The sequence below is a fragment of the Meriones unguiculatus genome, assembly GCF_030254825.1.
Source record: "Meriones unguiculatus strain TT.TT164.6M chromosome 13 unlocalized genomic scaffold, Bangor_MerUng_6.1 Chr13_unordered_Scaffold_34, whole genome shotgun sequence".
Classification (NCBI taxonomy): Eukaryota; Metazoa; Chordata; class Mammalia; order Rodentia; family Muridae; genus Meriones; species Meriones unguiculatus.
In genome coordinates, this window is record NW_026843646.1 from 11,078,519 (window position 1) to 11,102,474 (window position 23,956).

The following is a 23,956-nucleotide window of genomic DNA, read 5'->3' on the forward strand; positions in this document are numbered from 1 at the left end:
AGTATTGCCTGTAAAGATATTTTTAAAAAGGAGAGGTAAATGTGTAACAAGTGATGACTGTATCTGGCTCCAAGGCACATTCTGAATCCAAAGGTCATGAAGATGAAACCAAATATGTCACAGAAAAATGAAAAAAAAAAATTCGTGCAACTGGTAAAGGGACAGTTAAGGATGAGAAGAGTAATAAGCATTAGTAGGGTGGAGCATACCTGGGATATACTGAATACATTTCAGAAATTTTTCCATCTTATGAACTATTCTAAATCAATTTAGACTTTAAAATTGAAAGTTTCAAATTTAGGCTATAAATAGCCATTGTTCAATGTATATTGAAGTCACAATAGAACTGAGAGACATGCAAATATAACCAGTCTGAGGTTTACCAAATGGAGCTTTGTTGGCTTAGCCCATAGACAAAGAGTGAAGAAATAAGGTAAAACTGGGTGTCAAAATCACTGAACTGGTACTTCCTTTTAGTTTTGGATTGACAAAACAATACTGGATATCATGCAGGGCATTCCCTACTATATTTTGAAGAGTCGGTAGTTCGTTTGTCTGTGGAAACTATCTGGAATGTTTGACCTATTGGGTTCCTGCAAATAGGCATGAGGACTTTCTGGTTGTATATAGGATTTTCTTGGAAAACTGGGAAGTTAAATGCAGTTTTGGGGACTATATGCCCCTCTGCACTTCCTGGACTGTTTGTCTACACAAGGCCATTTTATTTTTAAGAAACTGCTTTGACCTGGCTATCAACATACATGTTTTGGAAGGTAACTGAGTTAGACAAGTGCAGTGTGTAAGAAAAGGCTAGAGTTTTAACACCTCACTCCCATCAGAATGGCTAAACTCAAAACCTCAATGGATGACACATGCTGGAGAGGTTGTGGAAGAGAATGAACCCTCCTCCATTGCTGGTGGGAATGTAACCTTGTACAACTGCTTTGGAAATCAATCTGGCATTTCTGAGAAAATAAGAAGAGTGCTACTTCATGATCCACCTATACCATTCCTGGGCATATATTCGAATGATGCTTAACCATAAAACAAGGACATTTGCTCAAAATATATTCATAGCAGCTTTGTTAGTAATAGCCAGAATCTGGAAACAACCCAGATTTCCCACAACAGAGGAACGGGTACAGAAAGTGTGGTACATTTATGCAATGGAATACTACTCAGCAATTATAAACAAGGAAATCATGAAATTTGCAGGCAAATGCTGGGAACTAGATAATATCATCCTGAGTGAGGTAACACAGAACAAAAAGACAAATAAGGTATATGCTCATTTATAAGTGGATATTCTTCACATTATATAGAATAAACATAGTAAAATCTCTAGCCCTAAAATGCTAAACAAGGAAGACCCTAGGGAAGAGATTGACACCTCATTCAGAAGGGCAAACAAGACTGAAGTAAAAGAAGACAGGGAACAGGACAGAAGCCTGCCAGGGAGGCCCTCTTAAAGACTTTACCCATCAGGTTGTCAGAGGAGATGCTGAGACTCATATCCAAACTTTGGGCAGAGTGCACGGAAACTTATGAAGGGGGAGTTACAAAGATGTGGAGACAGGAGCTACACAAGGAGACCAACAGAGCCAAAAACACCTGGGCCCATAGTGGACATGCAGAGACTGAAACTCCAACCATTGGCCTTGAATGGAGATTTCTTAGACACCTTGCTCAGATGAAGTCCATAGGTGCTCAGCTTCAAAGTGATTTCCAAGTACAGGGCTGTCTCTGACTTGAAGTCAGTGGCCATCTCTTTAATCACCTCCTTCTAGGGGATGCAGTCTTGCCAGGCCACAGAGGAAGATGATGCAGCCAGCCCTGGTGATACCTGATAGACTAAGGTCAGATAGAAGGGGAGGAGGTTCTTCCCTGTCAGTGTATTAGGGGAATGGGAGAGGTAAATGGGTAGAAGTGGGAAGACAGGTGTGACTCAGAGGAGACAAGGTAGAAGCTATATCAGGGATACAAAATGAATAAATTGTAATAAATAATAAATAAATAACTTAAAAATTAAAAGAGAGAAGCTTGTGTAGACATTTCAATATCTAAAGAATAGACTACACAGCAAATCTAATCAAAAGAGATGGGTAATAATATTACATATTAACACAAATAAAATTCCATGATATTTCACAATAGCCTCAAATAATATTAAATTTCCTAGTGTAACTATAAGCAAGGGAAATAATTATGTGGTAAAACTTCAAGTCTTTGAAGAAAAAAAATTTGAAGCAGCTATGAGAAAATGGAAAATTCTTCCATGGTTATGAATCAATAGGATAACAAAGTAAAAATGACCACCATACCAAAATCAATCTACCGATTCAATGCACTCCCCTTAAAATTTCCAACACAATTATTTACAGATTATGCAAGGATAAATCTTGACTTCATACGTGAAAATTACAAAGCCAAAATACTCAAAACAGTCTTGAACAATACAATAACTATAGGAGATATCATTACCTCTGACTGGAATTTGTACTAAGAGATATAGTATGAATGGTGTTGGCATAAAAACAGAAATATTGACAGACATATTGGTAATTGAATAGATCTCTATCTATCTATCTATCTATCTATCTATCTATCTGAGAGTTCCAAGATGGTGGCAACCAGTGCACACCATTTCTGAAGGGCAGAACACCAAAAACTTGAAAACTTGTGAGTGGATGGTTAGCTGAAGCCAGAGCATTGACTTTGAGGTTTCCAGGGCTAGACCCATGTGCTGGGACACCCTGGATCCATCCTCTTCGTGGATGTCTCCGGGTCTGAAAAGTGGCCAACTATGGAACCCTGCACTCCCAGCTGCACCTTCGCTTGCTCAGCTTGCCCTGGTGGTGCAACAGAGGTGGGGAGTGCATAACCCCAGGTATGGGGCACCTCCTTACTCTAAAAGCCAAACAGGGACCCAAATCTGAAAGTAGAAATCTGTGGGCTCTCTGTGCTTATCACATACACCTGTGAGTGAGTGTGCTCAGGACTTCTGTGCTTCCCACACAAGCCTGAAAGTGAGTTCATGGGCCCTTTATGCTTTGCACACCCACCTGCAAGTGAGTGTGCATGGGCCCTAGTGCTCCCACACATGCCTGTGAGTGAGTTCGCAGGTCCTCAGCACTTTCCACACAGCCTGCCAGTGAGTGCTTCTGCAAGAGAGTGCATACAGAGCCTGGAAAATGGGTCTTTCTGCACTCGCAGCCAGACATCAGATTCCTCTGACACACACCCCCATTATGGGCAACATAGGGATGTCTGGGACAACAACCTCAACACTGAAGCCCCTGTTCTCTGGGTTTCCCAGTGGAGTCCAGACAAACATTTCCTAGAACCAAGACAGTGCAGCTTAGGCAGATCTGAGGGATTGAAGCACAATGCTTGGACAGGCCTGTGGGCCACTGAGCCATTCATGGCACCTGGACATGCACACTGAGCCTGCAAAATATGCCAGAACCCTCACCTGTACTTAAGCTTTGTCCTTATACTTCACTTCTCCAGGCAGACACACCTACACCCACACTCCTGCACTTGCACATTTGCACCTGCAACCTTCCTCGATTAGCAGCATTTGAAACACCAACACCCACTCTCAAACCAGTGGACCTCTCTAATCTTCCTGAAGAATTCCCTGGACTCCACAGAAAGACAGACACAGTCTGCAGTATGGGCTCTAAGGAACAAACAGAAAAGGCTACTGATCATCAAATGGCTAGAGGCAGGCTTAAGAACACATCCAACATAAATTAGGACATCACGGATTCACCAGCAACCTCCAAAAAACATAGATATTTTAATTCATTGGAATCACAGGAAAATTATTGTAAAGCTATGCTTATTGAATTATTAGAGGCACGTGAATAAGAAATGAACAAAACTCTTAAACAGCTACACAAAAATAGAGGCACATAAAGAGGAAAGAAACAAAGCTCTCAAAGAAATACCAACAAAAAATAGCAACCCAAATATAGACACATAAAGGGGAAACAAATTTAAAAATGGATGCCATCATAGAAAGATAGGAATTCACATTCAAACAGATGAAGGAAATGGTGCAAGACATGAATTAGAATCAATTAGAATTAGAATCAATGAAAAAATACAAACAATGAAAACTCAGGAGCTGGAGAACTTAGAGAAAAGACCAGGAGCCAAAAAAGGTAAGCATCACCAACAGAATACAATAGATGGAAGAAAGAATCTCAGGCACTGAAGATACAATTGCAGAAATTGAAACTTCTTTCAAAGAAAAAGTAAAATCAGAAAAGTTCCCAACACAAAACATCCAAGAAATCAAGGACATCATGAAAAGAAAAAAAAATCTAAAAATAATATGAATAGACCAAAAAAAAAAAAAAATCCCAGGCTCCAAGGTCAAAACACTAAATCTACAGAACAAAGAAAAATATTAAAAGCAGCAAGGGAAAAAAGGACAAGTAAAATGTAAAGGTTGATTTAGCAGAATCACACCAGATTTCTCAACAGAAAGCATGATAGCCAGAAGGGCCTAGGAAGATGTCGTGCAGACTCTAAGAGAACACAGATGCCAAACCAGACTACTATACCCAGCAAAAATTTCAATCACCAAAGATAAAGAAAACAAAATATTCCATGACAAAATTAAACTTAAACAACATCTTCATAGCAACCCAGCCCTACAGAAGATACTAGAATGAAAACTTCAATCTAGCGAAAACAACTACACCCAAGAAAATAAAGAACATAGATAACCTCACAACAACAACAACAAAGTCAAAAGAAAACAAGCACACAAACACACTATCACCACCAACTCCACAATAAAGGAACTAGCATTTATTGGTTTATCTATCAACATCAATGGACTCAACTCGCCCATAAAAAGACACAGACTAACAGAATGGTTGCAGAAACAGGATCCAACATTCTGCTGCATCCGAGAAACACACCACTGCAAGAATGAGAGAAACTACCTCAGAATAAAGGGCTGGAAAAATATTTTTAAAGCAAACAGACCCAGAAAAAAAGCTGGGGTAGCTATTCTAATATATAATAAAATAAACTTTCAAACAAAATTAATAAAAAAAATGAGGATGGAAACTTCATACTCATCAAAGGGGAAATTCCACCATGAGGACAACACAATCCTGAACATCTATGCCCCAAATACAAGAGCATTGGTATTTGTAAATGAAACAGTACTAAAGCTCAAATTACATAACCATCCCAACACCTTGATAGTGGCAGACTTCAATACTCTACTCTCTCCATGGGACAGATCATCAAGACAGAAGCTAAATAGGGAAATAATGACACTTACAGAGGTCCCAAATAAAATGGGCCTACAGAAATTTTCACCCAAACTCAAAAGAGTCTACCTTCTTCTCAGCACCCCACACAACCTTTTCCAAAGTTGACCATTCTCCATAGTCAAACACAAAGCAAGCCTTAACAGATACAAGAAGATCGAAATAATCCTATCAGAACACCATGGCCTAAAACTAGACCACAACAACAACAACAGAAATAACAAAAAGCCTACACATGCATGGAAACTAAACAACTCTCTACCTAATGACAGTTTAGTCATGGAAGAAATAAAACAAAGAAACTCAATGTAACTCAATGAAAATGAAGGCACAACTTACCCAAATTTATGGGACACAATGAAAGTAGCGATCAGAGAAAAATTCACAGCACTAAGTGCCTTCAGACAGAAGTTGGAGATATCTCATAGAAGGAACTTAATGGCACTTGAAAGCTCTAGAAAATAATAAGCAGACACACCCAAGAGGAGTAAAGGGTTGGAAATAATCAAATTCAGGGTGAAATCAATACATTAGAAACAAGTAAACAATTCAAAGAATCAAGCAAGAGCTGGTTCTTTGAAAAAAATCAACAAGATAGACAAACCCTTAGCCAAACTAAGTATATGGCAGAGAAAAACTATCCAAGTCAGCAAAATCAGAAATGAAAAGTGGGTTATAATGACAGACACTGAGGAAATTTAGAGAATCATTAGGTCTTACTTCAAACGCCTATGTCACAAATTTTGAAAATATAAATGAAACGGACAATTTTCCTGATAGATTCCATTTAGGAAAGTTAAACCAAGATCAGGTAAATAGATTAAACAGTCCTACATGGCCCAAAGAAATGGAAGAATTCTACCAGACCTTCAAAGAAGACCCAAAGCCAATACTCTTCAAACTATTCCAGAAGATAAGAAGAGAAGTAACATTAACAAACTCATTCTATGAGGACACAGTCACATTGATACCTAAACTACACAAAGATCCAACAAAAAGTAGAATTTCAGACCCATCTCTTCTTATGAACATGACACAATAAAAGAAAAAAAAAGTCTCAATAAAATACTCGCAAACCAAATCCTAAACCACATAGAAGATATCATCAATGATGACCAAGTAGGCTTCATTCCAGGTGTGCAGAGGTGGTTCAATATACTGAAATCCATTAATGTAATCCAGCACATAAGCAAACAGAAGGAGAAAACAAAACAAAACAAAACAAAAACATGATCATCTTCTGAGATGCCAAAAAAGCATTTCACAAAACCCAACATTCATTCATGTTTAGACTTTTAGAAAGATCAGTTATACAGGCACTTACTAAACATAGTAAAGGAAATATACAGCAATCCTAGAACCAACAAAAAACTAAAGAGAGAGAAACTTAAATCAATCCTAATGAAATCAGGACAAGGCAAGGCTGCCCCCTATTCCATATCTCTTCAAAATAGTACTCGAAATCCTAGCTAGAGCATTCAGACAACTAAAGGAGATAAAGGGAATAGACACTGGAAAGGAAGAAGTCACAAAAATTCTATCAGAGAGCTCCTTCAGCCAATAAACACCTTTAGCAAAGTGGCTGTATACAAAATTAACTCAAAAAAATCTGAAGCCCTCCTATATTCAACAATCAAATGGGCTGAGAAAGAAATTAGGGAAACAACACCCTTCACAATAGCCACAAATAACATAAAGTGTCTTGGTGTGACTAATCAAGCAAATGAAATACCTATATTAAAAAGTACAAAACTCTGAAGAAAGAAATTGAAGAAGACTATCCAGCAGGGTATTAAAGCAGATGCTGAGGCTCATAGCCAAACTCTGGACAGAGTGCAGGGATTCTAAAGAAGGGGGAGAGCAAAAGATGTAGAGGAGACAGGAGCTCTACAAGGAGAGTAGCAAAGCCAGAAAATCTGGGCACAGGGATCTTCTCTGAGACTGATACTACAACCAAGGACCATGAATGGTGTTAACCTAGAACCTCTGCACAGATGTAGACCATGGCAGCTCGGTCTTCAAGTGGTTTCCCTAGTAATGGGAACTGGGGCTGTCTCTGACATGAACTCAGTGGCTGGTTCTTTGATCACCAACTCCCCCTGAAGGCAGGGACAGTCTAACCAGGCCACAGAGGAAGACAATGCAGACAGTCCTGATGAGACCTGATAGACTAGGGTCAGATGCAAGGGGGGACATGGGAGGAGAAGAGAGAGGGAGGGCAGTATTAGCAATAGATGAAGGAAGGGGCTAACAGCTGGAATTCAAAGTGAATAAGTTGTAATGAATAAAAAATAAAAAAATAAATTGAAGATATCAGAAGATGCAAAGAGCTCCCATTCTCATGGATCTGTAGGATTAACATGAAAATGGCCATCCTACCAAAAGCAGTCTACAGATTCAACTCAATTCCCATCAATACACCAACACAATTATTTACAGAACTTGAAAGAACAAGTCTCATATGGGGAAAAAAATTCAGAATTGCTTAAACAATCCGGTACAAACTGTTTTCAACATGTGCTATAGAGCAATAGTAATAAAAACTGCATGGTACTGACATAGAAACAGACTGGTGAATCAATGAAATAAAATAGAAAAAACCCAGAATAAACCCATACACCTATGGATACTTGATTTTTGACAAAGATGCCAAAACAATACAATGGAAAAAGATAGCATATTTAACAAATGGTACTGTCCTAATTGGAAGGCTACATGTAGAAAATGCAAATAGATCCATTTTTATTACCCTGCACAAAACTAAAGTCCAAGTGGATCAAAGACCTCAACATAAAACCAGACACACTAAACCCATTAGAAGAAAAAGTGGGGAAGAGCCTTGAACTCATTGTTACATGAGACAACTTCATGAAGAGAACACCAACAGCACAGACTCTAAGATCAATAAAAGGGACCTCATGAAACTGAAAAGCTTCTATAAAGCAAAGGACACTGTCATCAGAACCAAATGACTACAGACTGGGAAAAGATCTTCACCAATCCTACAGCTGACAGAAGGCTAATATCCAGAATATATAAAAAACTTAAAAAGTTAAACACCAACAAACCAATTAATCCCATTAAAAATGGGGTACAGAGCTAAACAGAGAATTCTCAATAGAGCAATATCAAATGGCAGAGAAACAGAGAAATGCTCAACATACATAGTCAACAGGAAAATGCAAATAAAAAACCCTGAGATTTCACCTCACACCCATCAGAATGGCTAGGATCAAAAACTCACATGCTGGAAAGGATGTGGAGAAGGGAACATTTCTCCATTGCTGGTGGGAATTTAAACTTGTTCAATCACCTTGGAAATCAATTTAGTGCTTTCTCAGAAAATTGGGAATAGTGCTGCTGCAAGATCCAGCTATACCACTCCTAGGCATATATCCAAAGTAAATTTAAGTATATCACCTACCCCTGCAGGGTTCAGTCATGCTAGACCACAGAGGAAGGCAATTCAATGGTCCTTATGAGACCTGATAGTCCTGATAGTAGAGTCAAAAGAAAAGGGGAAGAGGACCTCCCTTATCAGCATATTAGATGAGCATATATTCTGAAGTAAACAACAGGGACATTTCTTCAACCATGTTTGTAGCAGCTATATTATTAAAAATAAAAAGCTTGAAACAACCTAGATGTCCTTCAATGGAGAAATGGATACAGAAATTGTGGTACTTTACACAATGGAATACTACTCAACAATTAAAAACAAGGAAATCATGAAAATTGCAGACAAATTGTGGGAACTAGAAAAGACCATCTTGAGTTAGGTAACCTAGAAGCAGAAAAACACACATGGTATATACTCACTTGTAAGTGGATATTAGCCATATAATATAGGATAAACATACTAAAATCTATACTCCTAAAGAAAGTAAACAAGAAGGAGTACCCTAGGGAAGATGCTCAATATTCATTCAGAAGGTTAAATGTGATAGACATTGGAAGCAGGAGAAACCAGGTAACAGGACAGGAGCCTACAATTGTAGGCCTCTGAAAGTCTGTACTGATCTAGGTATCAAAGCAGGGGCAGAAACTCGTAGCCAAACTTTGGGCAAAATGCCTGGATTAAATAGAAAGACCAGGAGGGGAAAGAAGCTCCAAAAGGAGACCAACAGAGCCAAAAAATCTGAGCCCTGGAAGGGGGCCTGCAGAGACTGATAACCTAACCAAGGACGTGTAGAGGACATTTAACCCACTCTCATATGTAGCCCATAGACTCAGCATCCAAGTGGAGTCCCTAATAAGGATTGCAGGGACTTTCTATGAAATGAACTCTGTGGCAGGCTCTCTGATCACCTACCCCTGCAGGGTTCAGTCATGCTAGACCACAGAGGAAGGCAATTCAATGGTCCTGATGAGACCTGATAGTAGAGTCAAAAGAAAAGGGGAAGAGGACCTCCCTTATCAGCATATTAGATGAGGGGCATATGGCAAGAAGAGGGAGGGAAGGTGGAACTGGAGGTAGACAAGGAAGAGAACCACAACTGTGATACAAATTGAACAAATTTTAATAAAAGATAAGTAAAAATTTTTAAAGAAATAAATATAAATCCAAACACATATTACTACCTGATATTTTTATAAAAATATCCAAAGTTACCTACAAGGATAAAAAAACAGCATCTTCATCAAATGATAGTACTAAAACTAGATTACTATAAAATATATATAATATATATAATAATATATAATAATATAATAATGCAAATAACAAATTCATCACCTTGCACAAAACCCAACTATCAGTGGATAAAAGATCTCAAGATAAAAGAAGATACACTGAACTGTATAGAAGATAAAGTTTGGAATAGCCATGAATGCATTGGAACAGGCAAAGCTTTTCTGACTAGAACACTGAAAGGAAAGGCACCAAGGTGAACAATTAATAAATGGCATCTCATGGAATTGAAAATTTCTGTAAGGCAAAGGACACAGTTATTTAAGCCAGGCAGCTTCCTACATAAAGAGAAATTATTTACACAAACTTCACATCTGATAGAGTACTAATTGTAAAGATTATATAAAGGACTTAAAAAACCTGATTTCAAAAAAACAAAAATAAAATTGATGTGCAGACCTAAACAATGAGTGTGTAATAGAGGTATACAAATAGCTGGAAAAAAAAAACCTTAAAGAAGTGTTCAATATTTTTAGGCATCAAAATATCTAATGCAAATCAAAAATACTTTGACATTCCTATTTCTACCATAATGGACACCTCATGTTGGCAAGGATGTGGAGTAAGAACATCTCTTAAATGTTGACGTGAATACAAAAATAGCTCTAAGTAAATGAATACAGCAGTTCCTCAGAATGTTGGGAATTGATCTATCACAGTATCTAGACATATAACTTTTGGGCATATAACCAAAGAATGCAACATCCAACCACAATAACACTTGTTCAACCATGTTCATTGTAGCTTTATCCATAATATCTAGAGACTAGAAATATTCTAGATATCCCTCAACAGAAAAATAGATAAAGAAATCTGGTACACTTACACATTAGATTATTACTCAGCTGTTTTTTTAAAAGACATTATGAAATTAGCAAAAAGATGGATATTACGAGAAAAAAAAAACATCCTGAGTGAGATAATCCAGACCTATAAAGACAAGTTTGTTGAGTACCACTTCAAAGTGGAGAGTAGCCCTTAGATTAATAACAACCAAACAACATTCCATTGACCACACACACAGGGATCTTTTCTGAGACTGATACTGCAACCAATGACCATGCAAGGAGATAAACTAGAACCCCTGCATAGATGTAGCCCATGTCAGCTCAGTCTCCAAGTGGCTTCCCTAGTCAGAGAAGAGGGACTGTCTCTGACATGAACTCAATGACTGCCTCTTTCATCATCTCCTCCTGATGGGGGAGCAGTCCTTCCAGGCAACAGGAAAAAAAAAAAACAACAAAAAACAATGCATCCAGTCCTGATGAGACCTGATAGGCTAGGGTCAGACTGAAGGGGAGGAGGACCTCCCCTATCAGTGGACTGGGGGAGGGACATAGGGGGAGAAGAGAAGAGGGTGGGATTGGACAGGGACAAGGGAGACAGCTACAGCTGGAATACCAAGTGAAGAAACTGTAATAAATTAAAAATAAATAAATGAAAAATGAAAAAGAAGTCATGGAAGTAGCCAAGAATTATTTGATCTGATTTAAGGACCACTCAAGGAGAAGCAGAGCATGAATGACACTTCTTGGGTAACCAAGAGCAGGAGATTGGATATTCCAGAACCTAGGGTAAAATGAAATATAACTGATCTAAGAAAACCTCAATAAAATGATGCCTAATGATTAGGAATATCCTAATTAGAATATCCTAGTGATATTCTACTACATTCATAGTTGAATGCCTTATCCAATCATCATCATCAGAAGTTTCCTCTGGCAAGAATTCAGAGTGGATTCAGAAATCCACAGCCAGACTGTGTGAAGAGTGTCTAAATTGGAGGTCTCCATCAAAGCCCTCCCTGCAGAGCTCAGGGATTCCACTGAGAGCAGGAGGTGGGAGGATTATAAAAGTTGGGGGGATGGAAGGCACCAGGAAAACAAAGCCCTCTGAATCAACTACAAAAATGGTGCATATGAACTCACAGAGACCGAAACAGCAAGCATAAGGCCTACATGAGTACACCTGGTCTTCTGCATGTATTTTAGCTTAGTATGACAATGAGACTTCTGACTTTGAGGATGAGTGTGTCTCTGACTCTTTTGTTTCCTCTTGGGAAACTTTAAATTTCTAATCAAGGAACAAAAGTCTATATCTTCTCGCTAGTCCTTTTCCTTTGGCTTAGGTATTTCAGACTTCTAAGGACAAGTTGGGAAGTTCTCTATCAGCCTGTATTTATCTGTCTCATTGGAAATCTTATTTTCAGCACAAGGAGTACAATCAAAGCAGCAAGCAGCCTTGCCTTCCTGGGCAGACTTCCTTAATCCAGGCATACAGCTCTCACTGCACACAGACTGTGGAATCTAAGAGAAATGAAAACTATTAGCAAATGTTTGGATTTTTGTGAAATTTTTGAGTGAGTGGCATGTTTCTAAGTATTATCAAATATTAATCTGGAAATGCTTACACATAAAATGAAAGGTAATGGGTATTAGTGATACTAATTTTAGAACATTTTGCAATACAAAACCCACATATTTAAACCTTGGTTCAATATATGAAGCTGTTGTCATTAAAGTAGTGTTCTAGAAGGTCACAGTATGACTTCAGATTTAAACTGTCTCAATTTTACTGGCTACTAGGGAACTTTAATATCCAATGTAGTTGTGAATGTTGATTGACAACTCTATAGGGCTTGGATTCATCATGGAAACAAGTCTTTGGGCATTTCTGTGAGGAGTTGTAGAGAAACATTTACCTGATGTGGAAAAAGCTACCACAAAATGGGGGTCAATAATTAATTGGCTACTGTGAGTTTAGTGTCATCACATTCTCTGGCTCCTAAAACATTATTTTCCCACTAGGGTAAGACTGATTGCTCACAGAGTCAGCAAAAACAAACCTGCTCTCCCTTCAGTTGTTTTGTTGACTATTTATTTGAGGTAGCAAAGCAAACACACACACAAACACACACACACACACACTCACTTGTCATCCTAATCTATCTTTTTTAAAGGCTGACAATAAAAATGCCACTTTACCCCTTGGTTTGCCTGTGGTATATATGCAAGATTAGAGTCTCACAACAGTGTGAGGCAGCCATGATCATTCAGGCCTTTACAGCCATTGAAGCAGGACATTCTCCCCAAGCATGGTTGGATACCATAAAAAGCTAAAATGGTACGCTCAGGATGCGAGGCTAAGCACTGCACTCAGGGTCAGCCGCTTTGGACCCAGAGAAGAGCATGTCTGATTGCATGCGGGTTGATGCCCCAGGTCCCGCCTCTGAGAAAAAGGTATCGGACGGGTCTGATGCTCTTTGGGTGGATGACACCTAAATGAACATCTGTACAAAGTCCCAATATATTTCTAATATCAGAGATCAGACCTCTACTCTTGCCTGATGCGTCTAAAACAAAAAGGGGGAACTGTAGAGAGCTGCGGAATGCTATGCCTTAAAGATGGAGCTGGTTTCTGCCTTCCACCTTCCCGATGGTGAGTGCTCTCTGTCACGAACAACTCCACATTTGGCTAAGGCCGAGGATCTGGCTTGCTTCCATGTATATGGACCTATCTGCATTGCCCCCGTGGCACGCCTGGGTTGGCTACCCAGAGGCTATTTAAGCTGTGGGCTGGCTTTCCCCAGGGTCCGAGGATTGTTCAATGTTCCTGAATAAACTGCATTGAAAAAAAAATGCCACTTTACTTCTCACTAAAATTTCTAAGGCTCTGTCACTAAATAAATCTTCTATCAGTGTTTTCAGGCTATGACAGAAACTTAACTTATTCATAAGAAATATGTTGGCATACTAAGATTTAAAAACAAACTTTTCCATTGATCAGAGTCAGGAAATGAGAAAACAGTTTATGTTGGCTGTTTAACTGCCTAAATGGTTGCTGAATAATAATTGGTACTGAATAAGTGTCAAAAGATCATAACATCCTGAAAACTACTTTTGTTTTTATTAAAGATCAAAATGAGATAAGTCATGACTCACCTTTATAAACTTTGTAGGCCATTGAATCATCTGCTCACATAGACAACTGTTGACCAAGAGGAGCATCTGAAGAAAATGGTGCATATGAAAATGGTGCATACTTTAACCTTTAATCCAAGACCCTTTGGAAAATTCCAAAAATTGAGAATGTCATACTCTGAATCTAGGCATTTTCTCCCATCCAGTATTTTGTGACCTCTCAAGAGATTTTTCAGTAGGTCATTCTTTAGGAAATAAAGGAACTGAAAGAGATGTAGGAATATAGTTTGAAGTACATCTAAGATACTAAAAACATTTTATTTAAAAAGTAGTACAAAGAATCATTATAAAAGGATAATTTTTAAAATTTATTTTTTATTTATTACTATTTATTCAATTTGTATCCAAGCTGTAGGACCCTCCCTCATTCTCTCCCAAACCCCTGCTATGTCCCTCTTTTAGTCCTCTGCGCCTTCCCTAGTCCACTGATAAGGAAGGTCCTCCTTCCCTTTCATCTGACCCTAGCCTATCAGGTTTCATAAGGACTGTCTGCATTGTCTTCCTCTGCGGTCTTGTAAGGAAGTCCTTTCTCAGTGGGATGTGATCAAAGAGCCAGCCACTGACTTCATGTCAGAGACAGCCCCTGTTCCCCTTACTAGGGAACCACTTGAAGACTGAGAAGGGGTACTAGGTTATCTCCTTGAATGGCCCTTCTTTGGAGTATCAGTCTCAGAACAAACCCCTATGGCCAGATATTCTGGTTCTGTTGCTCTTCTTGTAGCTCTCCTGTTCACTCCATATCTTTTTATCTCTCCCTTCTTTCATAAGATTCCCTGTACTCTGCTCCAAGTTTGACTGTGAGTCTCAGCATCTGCTTTGATACCCTGCCGGTTAGAGTCTTTCAGAGGCCCTCTGTGGTAGGCTTCAGTCCTGTTCCCTGTTTTCTCCCTCTTCTAATGTATTTCACCTTTCCCTTTCTGCATAAGGATTGGTCATCTTACCCAGAGTCCTCCTTCTTTCTTAGATTCTTTAGGTATAAAGATTTTCATATAATTTATCTTATATTATTTGTCTAATATCTACTTTTAAATGAGTCTATACCATGTGTGTCTTTCTGCTTCTGGGATACCTCACTCAGGATGACAGGCTACAGACTGGGAAATGATCTTCACCAACCCTATAACTGATAGTGGGCTAATATCCAGAATATATTAAGAACTCAACAAGTTAAACAGCAACAAATAAAGTACTCCAATAAAAATTGGGGTACAGAGCTAAACAGAGAATTCTCAATACAGGAATATCGAATGGCAGAGAAACACTTAAAGAAATGCTCAATGTCCTTGGTCATCAGGGAAATGCAAATCACAAAACCCTGAGATTTCACCTTACATCCATCAGAATGTGTAAGAACAAAAACTCAAGTGACAATATATGTTGGAGAGGATGTGGATAAAGGGGAACCCTCCACCATTGGTGTTTTGAATGTAAACTTTTACAACCACTTTGGAAATCAATCTGATGCTTTCACAGACAATGAGGAATAATGCTACCTCAAGATCCAGCTATCCAGCTATACTTCCTCCTAGGCATATATCCAAAATGTGCTCAAGTATACAACAAGGACATTTGCTTGCCAATGTTCACAACAGTTTTATTCTTAATATCCAGAATCTGGAAACAACTCATATTTCCCTCAACTGAGGAATAGATACAGAAATTGTGGTACATTTACATGGTGGAATACTACTCAGCAATTAAAATAAGGAAATCATGACATTTGCAGGCCATCGGTGGGAACTAGAATAAAAAGCACCTTAAAGGAGGTATCCGTGTGGCTGAGTAAATGAACAATACTTGGACTGAAATGCATTAAAATTTGGAAACCACATTTTCTTCAAGATAAAACCTTGCACTAGGAACAACTAAGTCAGCAATAAACAACGTAATGTGGATTCTGCTGATTCAAGTTCCTTTGGAAAGCTAACCAACTTTCAGAATATATACAAAGCTGCCATCCTTAGACGAGGGCCCTGGGGTGGAAAGTACACATTAAAGTGATCCTTAACTTCATAATCCTGTGGTAGTGCTCAGAAGCATTTTAAACCTTAAGGATCTACTGCTACTACCTCTGCTCTGAGGAATACATCCTTGCTTGTTGACAATGTATTCTAAAAACCCTGTGATACCTAATTTAAATGCCTAAATGCCTAAAAATACCTCACATTGCTGATGTTAAAACAACACAGGAAGGGATATTACCTGCCAGGGGAAGAATTCCTTTCCATCTCCATTAACATGTGGTTATGTCTGTATTTGCTGAAGATTCATCTCATGGAGACTGTAGGCCACAGCATGCATAGCACTGTATATATTGAAGCTCTCTGCATTCATAACTGGGTCAAAATAGTGTCTTGGCAGTAACTCCAAAGTAGCATTGGGTTGGCAGTTTTCTAAAAGTTGACAATCGAACTCAGAAAATGAGCACTTGAAGAACAGAAACCAAAACTTAGGAAGATAAGTGTCTTCTGGATATTTGTAGGGATTAACTGTTTAAATAAAATTTGTAAAGTCAACCATCTCTTCATGGTGGTGTGAAAAAATGAGACTCCCATGAAATGACTCTACCATAATTGTGATCAACATCCCATTGAGAGTTCAAGATCCAGACTTTCCATGTCACTAACTGCTGCTCAATATGTCGCATTAAACCTTGCAAAGAAACAACATCCCCATAAATATCACATTTGCTGATGATTCCGGAATCATTACCAGATCCTTCCATAATGCACTGGAATATGAATTCCAGGAACCACAAATCATTTTCAAAAAGGCTATGCAGATGCCAGTACTCTCCATATCTTCTCTCAAGTCTGAAAGAATCTGATTCTCTCTGGTGGCCATCGGAGAATCAGACCAACCCAGGACCATTTGAAACGATGCATCAAAGAAACTATGGTAAGTGACAGAAATGTGTCCTTGGGGGCCATCTGATAGAATTAAACTGACCTCTGTTATTTAAGCTAGAATCAAAAAGTCCAAAAGTGAGCTGTAGAAAAAGAAAATTGAAAAAAAAAAGAAGAAAAACATTGGCATCAAACAGATTATCAGTCCTGAATCAACAAGCATAAACAGTTGGTATGAAGATGGTTTTGTCATATTTTAAAAGGCAAACCCAAACGGAGACTTTTCCAAAAAAATTACTGACTATTCTCAAGTTTCAGTAAGGTAGCTGTTCTCATCAACTTCTCCTTCTTTATATTTCAAGTAATGGAAATGTGGATCTATCATGAAGCACCTTTGTACTTTACTTTGTTAGATGACTTATTCTAGACCTCCTATTTTACATTTTCAATCAACCAATACTATCAAAACTGACATTTGACCCTGAGTTCCAACACCCCAGCCCTCACCTGTGGTATTTTGTAAATTTGAAACAGTTTCCCAAGGTGGGAAGATATTTTCCATGATGTTCCTGTGAGTGCAGCAGATGACATTCTCTTCAGTCCACTGTTGAAATTAGCTAGAGGTACCCTCAACGTGTGAGCCAAATAAAGGGAGCATAAAGGATACTCGTTTCCAAAGGTGCAGCATTATACAGAGCAAAGCCCAGAGTTGTGTTGGGAAGAAGAATACGGTTTCTGTTCATTTCCTCAATGGCAAGTACCAGGGCCAGAACAAACTGGTAGTTCTTAAACTCATACCTGAACAGATTAAAACAAAACAATACAAAAACATATAGGAAAAAGACATAGAATATAAACCCACATATTTAGTGCAATGGCTTTTATAACTCAAAAGCCCATGTTTCTATACAACACTTTTTTAAGTATATTCTCATGAATGATTGGAATTAACATGGGCAATTTAAGTAGATAAGACTAGGTAAGATCCTACATTATTAACCTTTATTATTTATGGTCTCAGGAAATATAATTTTTTATTACATCGCTTTATTTATCTTTTATGTGCAGAAAAATAAACTTAAACTGTCCATGAATAAGAAATTGGGTTCTGACAAAACATCACAACTTTTGGTGTCTGGAATTTGGCCCTTCTACTTTAACAATTAAGAAATGTCATTATGTCTTGATACAATCACTCAGGTTTTAGAAAATAACTTACTTAAAGTATAGCACAAAGTTAATTCAAATAATATATTGCTGCAGTTGCCATTTCTATGATATTTTCTCAATAGTGTGGCCTGGAACACAGCATGTAGACAAGGATGCCCTTGATCTCATGGGAATATTTCTTGTCTCTGCATTCAATTACTGGGATTAATTCATGTGAATCCATATTTAAATTTATGTTAACATTTTGTGTATTGATGAACTGTGCAACACTATTGTAGATGTGAGTCTCTCTGTGCATGTACAGGTTTATGAGTGTCAATAACTATTAGTGCAAGGCAGAAAGAATATCCAGGGTCAGTCCTAGCTGTCCACATTATTTCACAGTGGTTCTTTATCATTTGTTAATTATTCACTTACTGACTGACTGACTTATTTGATTGACTGAGACAGAGTCTGACCATGTAGCACTGGCTGACCTGGAACATACTCTGGCCTTGAAATCACTAAGATTCTTTCTGCCTCTCCTTACCCACTGCTGTGCAGAAGGCAGAGTACCACACTAACTGACTTCATTGTTTTCACCACATAAGCCTGCCACTGTGAACAGCAAACTTGTAGAGGGTCTCCTCTCTTGGGTTCTTCCTGCTATGTGATCATTGGATTATAATAGTACATTTATGTTTGGGGGGAGATCTGAACTTAGATCCTCACACTTGCACCTGGAGCAATTTATCTTATTATGTAATAATAATGCTAACAATAATATGGTGAGGAAAGATTTCACATTCTTCATGATGCCAAAAGTCCCACACACCAGGAATAGCATTTCATTTAGTGTCAAAGTGTGCTGTTCACAAAAAAAGTTTTCTTAACTTTCTATTTAGTAAATTGATCTTCGATAGAAATGCTACATATTAATATATTTTCAGAGTTTTCTGGAAAAGTAATATTTTTTTATATTTTGGAAAGATCTATAGGAAAGAAGATTAATTCTACATTAAAGAAGATTAAATTCTACATACTTGAAAAGAAACAAAGAGTGTACCCTTAGATGTAGAATTTTTGCGTAATTATGTTTTTCTAGTCACAGTTTTTTCTGTTGCTGTTTTTCTACATTGTTTGTATTGCTGATTCTTTGTGCTTTCTTTTTTTAATTTTTATTTTTTAATATTAGTTACAGTTTGTTAAATTTGAATCTCTGCTGTATCCCACTCCCTCTTTCCCTCCCAATCCCACCTTCCCACCCTCATCTCCTCCCTGCCCCTTTCCAAGTCCACTGATAAGGGAGAACCTCTTCCCCTTACATCTGATACTGATTTATCAGGTGTCTTCAGGACTGGCTGCAAAGTCCTCCTCTGTGGCCTAGCAAGGCTGCTTCTCCCTGGGAGGCAGGGAGGTCAAAGAGCCCACAATCGAGTTCATGTCAGAAACAGTCCCTGTTCCCCTTATTAGGGTACTCACTTGGATACTGAGCTACCAAGGGCTACATCTGAGCAGGGGCTCTAGGTTGCATCCATACATCGTCCTTGTTTGGAGAATCAGTCTCATAAAAGACCCCTGTGCCCAGATATATTTGGTCCTTGTGGAACTCCTGTTCTTTCCAGGTCGTATTAACTCCCCCCCCCCTTTTTTTGGTTTCCTGCATTCTGCCAGAGGTTTGGTTATGAGTCTTAATATCTGTTTTGATACACTGCTAGGTAGAGTCTTTCAGAGGCCTTCTGTGGTACAACTCCTGTCCTGTTACTTGTTTGCTCCTACATCCAACGTCCATCCCATTTGTCTTCCTAAGTGAGGATTGATCATCACACCCTGGTTCCTCTTTCTTGTTTATCTTCTTTAGGTGGATAGATTTCAGTATATTTATCCTATCTTATAGGTCTATAAAAGTGAGTATATACCATGTGTGTCTTTCTGCTTTTGGGATACCTCACTCAGGATGATCATTTCTAGGTCCCACCATTTGCCTGCAAATTTCATGATTTCCTCATTTTTAATTGCTGAGTAGTATTCCATTGTGTAAAAGTACCACAATTTCTATATCCATTCCTCAACTGAGGGACATGTGGGTTGTTTTCAGGTTCTAGTTATTACGAATAAAGCTGCTACAAACATGGTTGAGCAAATGTCCTTGTTGTGTACTTAAGCCCCTTTTGCATATATGCCTAGGAGTGGTATAGCTGGATCTTGAGGAAGCACTATTCCTAATTGTCTGAGAAAGCGCCAGATTGATTTCCAAAGTGTTTGTACAAGTTTGCATTCCCACCAATGATGGACGAGGGTTCCCCTTTCTCCACAACCTCTCCAGCATGTGTTGTCACTTGAGTTTTTGATCTTAGCCATTCTGGTGGGTGTCAGGTGAAATCTCAGGGTCGTTTTGATTTGCATCTCTCTGATGGCTAAGGACATTGAGCATTTAAGTGTTTCTCTGCCATTCTGTATTCCTCCACTGAGAATTCTCTGTTTAGCTCTGTACCCAATTTTTTAATCGGATTGCTTGATTTGCTGCTTTTTAACTTCTTTAGTTCTTTATATATTCTGGATATCAGCCCTCTGTCAGATGTAGGGCTGGTGAAGATCCTTTCCCAGTCTGTAGGCTGTCATTTTGTTTTGATGACTATATCCTTTGCTTTACAGAAGCTTTTCAGTTTCATAAGGTCCCATTTATCGATTGTTGCTCTAAGAGCCTGTGCTGTTGGTGTTCTGTTTAGGAAGTTGTCTCCTGTGCCAATGAGTTCCAACGTCTTACCCACTTTTTCTTCTAACCGATTTAGTGTAGCTGGATCTTTGATCCACTTGGACTTTAGTTTTATGCAGGGTGATAAATATGGATCTATTTTCATTTTTCTACATGTAGACATCCAGTTGGACCAGCCCATTTGTTGAAGATGTTGTCTTTGTGATTTCTTATTCCTTTTCTAAAAAAATTTTCCTTTGAAAAACTGCATTTCTCTCACATATCTGACATGCACACAGGCTCCAAGTACATTGTATTTTTTTTTCTTTCCAAACCTAAAGTCCTTTTCTATGAATCTGCTCTGATGTACAGATTGTGTTTCTGAGTTATGTTTCTTATAAATCTAATAAATTTGTCTAGGAACTTCACAAAAATATGAAACAAAATGAAAATATTGTGATGTCATAATTTAAAAGTAATAACTACTATCAGAGATAATCAAACTCAGAGGTGAAATTAATGAATTGGAAACAAAGAAAACATCCAATAATAAGTAAGTATATACCATGTGTGTTTTTATGCTTGTTAACTACTTCACTCAGGATGATCTTTTCTCGATTCTAACATTTGCCTGCACATTTCATGAATTCTTTGATTTTAATTGTTGAGTAGTATTCCATTGTGTAAATGTACCACAATTTCTGTATTCATTCCTCAGTTGGGGGACATCTGGGTTGTTTCCAGGTTGTGGCTATTAAGAATAAAGCTGCTATGAACATTTGATCACCTCCCCCTAAGAGGGGAGCCAAGCCAAACAGGAGGACAAGAAGCCAGTCCTGATGAGACTTGATTGTCTAGGGTCAGATGGAAGGGGAGGAGGAACCTATAATTAATATAAAAAGTAAAAATTAAAAAAATCAAAGAATCAATGTGACCAAGAGCTGGTTCTTTGAGAAAATCAATAAGATAGACAAACCCACAGCCAGACTAATGAAAAGGCAGAAAGAAACTATTCAAATCATCAAAATCAGAAATGAAAAGGGGGACATAACAATAGACTCTGAGGAAATCCAAACAATCATTAGGTCTTACTATAAAACCTGTATACCACAAAATGTGAAAATCTAAATGAAATCTCTAATTTTCTTTTCCAAATTAAAAATTAAATCAAGATTGGGTAAATACATTAAATAGTCCTATCCACCCCAAAGAAATAGAAGGAGTCATCAAAAGTCTCTCTTAAACAAACAAACAAACAAACAAACAAAAAGACTAGGGACAAATGGTGTCAGTGCAGAATTCTACCAGACCTTCAAAGAAGAGCTAACTCCAATTCTCTTCAAATTATTCCACAAAATAGAAACAAAAGGAATATTGCCAAACTCAGTCTATGAAGCCCTTAATACCTACACCACACAAAGACCCAACAAAAAAAGAGAACTTCAGACCTATCTCTCTTTGGATATTGATGCAAAAATACTCTAAAATACATGCAAACCATATTCAAGAAAACATAAAGATATCATCCAACATGACAAAGTAGGCTTCATCCCAGGCATGTAGGGGTGGTTCAAAATATGGAAAACCATTAATGTAATCCACCATGTGAACAAACTGAAGGAGAAAAACCACATGATCATCTCCTTAGATGCCTAAAAAACATATGGCAAAATCCAACACCATTCATACTTAAAGTCTTGGAGAGATCAGGGATAAAAATCACATACCTAAATACAGTAAAAACAATATATAGCAAGTCTATAGTCAACATCAAAATACATGGAGAGAAACTTAAATGAATCCCACTGAAATCAGGGACAAGGCAAGGCTGGCCAATCTCTTGTTATCTTTTAAACATAGTTCTTGAATTTCTAGCTAGAGCAATAAGACAACTAAAGGAGAACAAGGGATACAAATTGGAATGGAAGATGACAAAGTATCACTATTTGCAGATGATATGACAATATAATGAATGACCCAAAAAATTCTACTCAGGAACTCTTTCAGCTGATAAACACCTTCATCAAAGTGGCTGGACACAAAATTAAATAAAAAAAAATCAGTAGCCCTTCTGTATACAAATGACAAATGTGCTGAGAAAGAAATTAGGGAAATAACAACTTTCACAAGAGCCACAAATTACATAAAGTACCTTAGTCTGGCTCTAACCAAGCAAGGGAAAGACCTGTTAGAAAAAACTTCAAGTCTCTGAAGAAAGAAATTGAAGATCAGAAGATGAAAAGATCTCCCATGCTCATGGATTAGTATGATTAACACAGTGAAAAACAGACATCCTGCCAAAAGCAATCTACAGATTCAATGCAATTCCCATAAAAATACGAACACAATTCTTTACAGACCTTGAAAGAACAAGTCTCAATTTCATATGGAAAAAAAAAAAACAGACTTACTAAAACAATCCTGTACAACAGATAGTCTGGAGGTATCTTCATCCGTGATCTCAAACTGTACTACAGAGCAATAGTAATAAAAACTGCATGGTATTGGCATAGACACAGAATGGTGGATCAGTGGAATAGAATAGAAAACTCAGAAATGAACCCACACACCTATGGATACTTGCTTTTTGACAAAAAAACCCAAAACCATACAATAGAAAAGGGCAGTATCTTCAACAATTGGTGCTGGTAAAACTGGATGTCTACATGTAGAAAAATGCAAATAGATTCATACTTATCACCCAGGGGATCAAAGACCTCAGTATAAAAGTGGACACATTAAACCTGTTAGAAGAAAAAGTGGGGAAGAGCCTTGAAATCATTGGTACAAGAGACAACTTCTTGAACAGAACACCAACAGCACAGGTTCTAAGATCCTAAACAATCAATAAATGGGACCTCATGAAACTAAAAATCTGTAATGCAAAGGACACTGTTGTCAGAACCAAAGGACAGCCTATATATTGGAAAAGAATCTTCACCAACCCTCTATCTGATAGATGGATAATATCCAGAATCTACAAATACTCAAGAAGTTAAACAGCAACAAATCAAGTAATCCAATTAAAAAATGGGGTACAGAGCTAAAAAGATAATTCTCTATCAAGGAATATTGAATGACAGATAAACACTTAAAGAAATGCTCGACATTGTTAGTAATCAGGAAATGCAAATCAAAACGACGCAGAGATTTCGCTTTACACTGATCAGAAAGATGAAGATCAAAAACTCAAGTGAAGACACATGCTAGAGAGGATGTGGAGAGAGGGGAACCCTCCTCCATTTCTGTTGGAAATTCTACAACCACTTTGGAAATCAATCTGGTGCTTTCTCAGACAA

At 38.0% G+C, this 23,956-nt stretch overlaps 1 pseudogene; it reads right to left on the bottom strand.

Moving 5' to 3' along the window:
* The window catches only part of LOC132650869 (neurocalcin-delta-like), an 81,630-nt pseudogene that overhangs the window by 37,828 nt on the left and 19,846 nt on the right, over positions 1 to 23,956 (bottom strand).